The following is a 5903-nucleotide window of genomic DNA, read 5'->3' on the forward strand; positions in this document are numbered from 1 at the left end:
GTTTCCATAAATTGACAAACATCAAAATACTACAGAGTATCTTTTCAGACCACAATGCTATTAAACTAGAAATCCACAATAAGAAGACTAAAGAAATAAAGTCGAATATATGCAAACTGAACAACACCCTGCTGAAAATTAAACATGAATTCATAAAGTTCCTAGAAACAAACGAGAATGAAAACACAACATGCCAAAACCTTTGGGACATGGCGAAAGCAGTGCTGAGAGGACAATTTATTGCGATAAATGTGCACATCACCAAAGAAGAAAGAACCAAAATGAACACATTAACACAGCATCTCCAACAATTAGAAACTGACCAACAGTGGGAACCTACAGTCAGCAAAAGAAAAGAAGTAATAAAGATAAAAGCAGAAATAAATGATATGATCTGAGGCTGGCCTGGTGCCTAGAAGGCGAGAGTGTAGGCTGTTGCCCTGCGTCTTGACTCCAGTCGCCCATAGGACTGATACTTCCATGTGAGGCTCCTGTCTGTGCAAGGCTCTGAGGATCCAGGGAGCTGGACAGAAGCCCTCTGCGCCTGGGGTCCTGATGCTGCCTGAGAGGTGGCCAGTGTCTTCCTGGCCTGGAGTCCAGTGGCAACTAAGCCACTTTCAGCTGAGCTCGCAAACAGTGCCACGCACCCCGGACTGCTACTATCAGACACAAAGGGAGTGTATTTCCCCGGCGGCCTGTGAAGGTGGGTCAGCTGTACTGCCCGCAGAAGATTTGTTGTTGTTGTTGTTGTTGTTAAGTGCCGTCGAGTCGGTTCCGACCCATAGCGACCCTGTACAGGGTTTCCGAGGGTGTAAATCTTTAACGGGAGTAGAAAGCCTGATCTTTCTCCCGCGGAGCAGCTGATAGTTTCGAACTGCTGACCTTAAGGTTCGCAGCGCGATTCGTAACCACTACGCTACCAGAGCTCTGGTAGCGTAGTGGTGTGCTCTGCAAGCTGCACATGGCCGGCCGCTGGACTTGCTGTCCAGAGCTCCGTTGCTGCCAGCCGCCACCTTCGCCCACTCAGTAGCTGAGAGTAGAGCGAAGCATGGGGTATGCTCCCTACTAGTGCCAGCATCCAGAAGCTGAGACTCTGCTGTGTGTCCGGAGGTCAGCGGCTTAGCTGGCTCAGTAGTCATCTCCTTGGGCATGCACTTGGAGCATCCCATTGAGGGTGAATCCTCAGGAAACTGCGGACTGAACAGATGACGAGGGGGCCCCCTCAAAGAAACCCCGCCTAGGGCCAGAACCCGGACAGTGTTGGGGATGGCTTAGGAGTCATTACCCAGGCGGCCCACGTCCAAGACTCCAGCACGTCGGGCAAAGTGCAGTGGCCCTAGTGGAAGGGACATCCCACGAGGAGGCCAGGACCGCATCCGGTGGACTCCCTGAAAACCTCTCAGGGCACTGCAAGGCCAGGCCTCCAGCGCCCAGGGTGCGGCTATATGGGGCAGCCATTGGCCAGACACCGCCTCCCAGAGCACCGCCTCTAGGCTGCCATGGCTGTTGGGTGCACTGAGGGCAGTAGACAGGCTGGCAGGTAGCCAATACTGCCAAGGCTGGCTGTATGCACAGTGAGCCTGGCGCCTCCTCTTCTAGTGCCAGGAGCGCTTTTATGGCAGCGTCGCCACCATCTGCTGCAGCAGCTGTGCCCTGAGCTGCTGTTGCTCTAGTGCAGAGGCAAGCCTGGACCAAGGAGGCTGTGACAATGACCTGCAGCAGGACACCAGCGAGCCAGACAAAAAACATTCCAAGGGCTCCACAGAGCCCATCTATGTCCCTTTCCTCATTGTGGGCTCCGTCTTTGTCGCCTTCATCATCTTAAGCTCCCTCTGGCGGCCTGTTGCTGCAGATGCCTCTGGCCCAACCAGGAACCCCAGCAGAGCCGAGCCCCAAGGGGCAGCCACTAGATGGAGACCATTCCCATGATCCCCAGGGCCAGCAAGTCTTGGGGTCCTCCTCCCACAAGTCCAGCACAGCCACCATCTCCAGATCCAGCGCCAAATCTGGTGAAATGAGATGGAAAACAGAAAAACTATAGAAAGAGTCAAGAAGCTGCTTCTTTAAAAGGATCAATAAAATTAATGAAACATTGGCAAAACTAACAATAGAAAAAAGGGAGGAGACACAAATAACTCTCATTAGAAACCACACACGCGTGGTCACAAAGGAACCAAATGAAATTAAAAGGAAAATAACAGAATACTAGGAAGAGTTTTACTCCAACAAATTCAAAAACCTTTAAGAGATGGATGCATTTTTAGAAAAACACTACCTACCTAAACTTACACAAAGTGAAATAGAAAACTTGAACAGATCCATAACAAAAGAATAAATTCATCAGGTCATCAAAAAACTCCCAACCAAAAGAAGTCCAGGCCCAGATGGCTTCACTGGTCAGTTCTACCAAACATTCAGGGAAGAGCTGTCACCAATTCCACTCAAATTATTCCAGAATATAGATGAGGACAGAAACTTCCTAATGCTTTTTATGAAGCAAGCATAATCCTCATCCCCAAACCAGGGAAGCACATCACTAAGAAAGAAAACTACAGAACAATATCCCTCATGAACACAGAAGCAAAAATTCTCAACAAAATCCTAACCAACAGAATCCAGTAGCACATCCAAAAAACAATACATTATGACCAAGTGGGTTTCATAAAAGGGATGTGAGGATGGTTGATCATTAGAAAAACAATCAATGTAATCTACCATATAAATAAGAAAAAGGAAAAGAACCACAAGATCCTATCAATTGATGCAGACAATGCATTTGACAAATCCAACATCCATTCCTGATAAAAACACTCAAGAAGGAAGGAATTGAAGGGAAATTCTTCAACATAATCAAGAGTATTTATACAAAACCAACAGCCTACATCACTCTCAATGGAGAGAAACTGAAAGCCTTCCTTCTGTGAACAGGAACCAGAAAAAGAGGTCCTTTATCACCACTTCTTTTCAGTATTGTTTTGGAAGTATTAGCCAAAGCTATATGGCAAGCCACTGAAATTAAAGGCATCCAAATTGGCAAAGAGAAAATAAAACTCTCTATTTGTAGATGATATGATCTATAGAGAGAAAACCCCAAAGGCTCAATGAAAAAGCTACTAGATATCATTGGAAGATTCGGCAACGTGGCAGGGTATAAGATCAAAATCCAAATATCAGTTGGATTCCTCTATGGCAACAATGACAGTTCTGAAAAAGACATTAGGAAAGAACTACCATTTACAATAGCCACACAAAGAATGAAATATTTAGGGATGAACGTAACCGGAGAAACAAAGGACCTGTACAAAGAAAATTACCAAACACTACCACAAGAAACCAAATGAGACTTAAAAAAGTGGAAGAACATACCATATCCCTGGATAGGAAGACTCAACATTGTGAAAATGTCAATACTACCCAAAGCAATTTGCACATATAATGCAATCCCAATCCAGATTCCAGAGGCATTCTTCAAAGAGATGGAAAAGACAATTAGAAACTTTCTATAGAAATGAAGGAGACCCAAGATAAGTAAAGCACTGCTTAAGAAGAAGGCCAAGGTTAGAGGCCTCTCACTCCCCGATTTCAAAATTTACTACATGGCCACAGTGGTCAAAACAGTCTGGTACTGGTACAATGAAAGATACATTGATCAATGGACCAGAATGGAGAATCCAGAAATTAACCTATCCACATACAGCCAACTGATTTTTGACAAAGTGCCTAGGTATATTGCATGGGGAGGAGACAGTATCTTTAACAGAATGCTGCTGGCAAAACTGGAAAGCAATATGCAAGAGATTGAAACAACACCTTTACCCCACGCCCTATATAAAACCCGACTCAGCATGGATTAAAGACCTAAATATGAATCCAAAAATTATGAAAGTCATCAGTAAAAAAAATGGGACAAATGTGAGGGCTCTAATACAGGGAATATACAGAATACCAAATGTTTTGAAAATTACACAAACAAAAGTAGACAAAATAGATGATTGGGACATACTAAAAATTAAAAACTTATGTACATCAAAAGACTTCACCAAAAGACTAAAAGGGGAACCCACAGAATGGGAAAAAATCTTTTGCAATGACACATCACACAAGGAACTCATTTCTAAAATATATAGGAAACTACAACACCTCTACAAGAAAAAGACAAATAACCCAATTATAAAATAGGCACAGGACATGAAGACATTTCAGCAAGGAAGAGATCCGGGCAGCCAACAAACCTATGAAGAAATGTGCACCATCACTAGCCATTTGAGAGATGCAAATCAAATCAACAATGAGATATTATCTCACACCAGCAATAACAACAAAGATGCAAACACTAGAGAACAATAAATGCTGGCGAGGATGTGAAGAGACTAGGACACTTCTGCATTGTTGGTGGGTTTGTAAAATGATCCAGCCTCTCTGGAAAGCAATATGGCACTTTCTCTGAAGGTTGGAAATAGAAATACCTTATGATCCAGCAATCCCTCTACTTGGTATTTACCCACAAGTAATACGAGCCATAACACGAGTAGATATACCCACACCAATGTTCATAGCAGCATTATTTACAATAGCAAAAAGATGAAGACAGCCTAAGGGTCCGTCGATTGAAGATTGCATAAACAAACTTCGGTACATACACACAATAGAATATTATACCACCTTGAAGAACAACAAGGAAACTGCAATCTACCACATAACATGGATGAACTTTGAGGACATTATGCTGGTGGAAATTAGTCAGTCACAAATGGAGAAATACTGCATAGGACCATTATTCTAAGAGTAAGAAAAAGAACCTACACTAACAGGGGGAAAAATACATATATATATTTGCTGATCATCAGGATGTTTCAGATGAGAGGAGAGGAGGGAGGAAGTGGAAGATAGAGCACAGGTTAAGGAAAGGACACAGGATGCATTTGGTGCATGGGGTGGGGGCAATACACAAGAAGGGGAAGGGGAATGGAAAAACAAGTCTGATGGGAGAAAACTTAGGCACGCTCACATGGCCTAAGTGGGAAAGTGGTAAATGATGATGTATGCAAACCTTGGAAAAACAGGGCTCCAGGATACAGGGATTTAGGCATGGTTTGAAGGTGTAAAGAGGGGAATAGTGTTAAGATGGTTGGTTGTCTTTTGAATCTTGGTTCCCCTTCCCTACCATTGTAAAATAGACACTTGAGGTGGGGAGAAAGGAATAGTTGGAATCATCACTGCAGAAGGCTTGTAAGTCTCCGACTCCTTGTTGCCATATGTTTGTCAATGTCATCAAGTAAGGGTCCCTTGGTCTCCAAGTCTAACTAAGATGTGCCAAGTTCTAAGGGACTTCACCTTCAGGGGAGCTCTGGCAAGGGCCACAGGTCTTGTAATTGCATCATTTGTAGGGTGGACTTCTATAGATTTTTATATGTGTACTTAACATTAAAACACATACACACCTGACAGGACAGCACAGGTATGCGGGCTTGGGAGAAAGTAGGGAGCGGTATCACAAATTGGGGCCCCCACCTGGTAGACAGACAGCTTTTGGGCAAACATAAAACATTAGGCTGCAACTTTATGAACTTGTTTTTTGAAGGATCAAACTATTGAGGAGTTACGAGCATTTTGAACTTCCACCTGCCTGCTCCGGGCTCCTACCCGGGGACGGCCGGCGCCCACTGCAGAATTTAGCAGGGCTTGAGCACACCCATTCAAAGGGCAGATGCTCTCAGAGAGCTAGCGGGGCCACAGGAACCAACATAGTCCATCCCAGGAGGGTCCTCATTGCCACATTAGGCATTACCGGATATATAGGACAAATGATACAACCTTGATCGCTGAAAGTGAAGAGGACTTGAAACATTTACTTATGAAGATTAAAGAGCACAGCCTTCGATATGGATTACATCTCAATGTCA

At 44.2% G+C, this 5903-nt stretch overlaps 1 pseudogene; it reads left to right on the top strand.

Annotated features, from left to right (window-relative positions):
• The first annotated feature begins 1048 nt into the window (after positions 1–1048).
• The window catches only part of LOC102817094, a 12352-nt pseudogene continuing 7497 nt past the window's right edge, over positions 1049–5903 (top strand).

This window comes from Chrysochloris asiatica, unplaced genomic scaffold (genome assembly GCF_000296735.1).
Source record: "Chrysochloris asiatica unplaced genomic scaffold, ChrAsi1.0 scaffold00039, whole genome shotgun sequence".
NCBI classification, from domain to species: Eukaryota; Metazoa; Chordata; class Mammalia; order Afrosoricida; family Chrysochloridae; genus Chrysochloris; species Chrysochloris asiatica.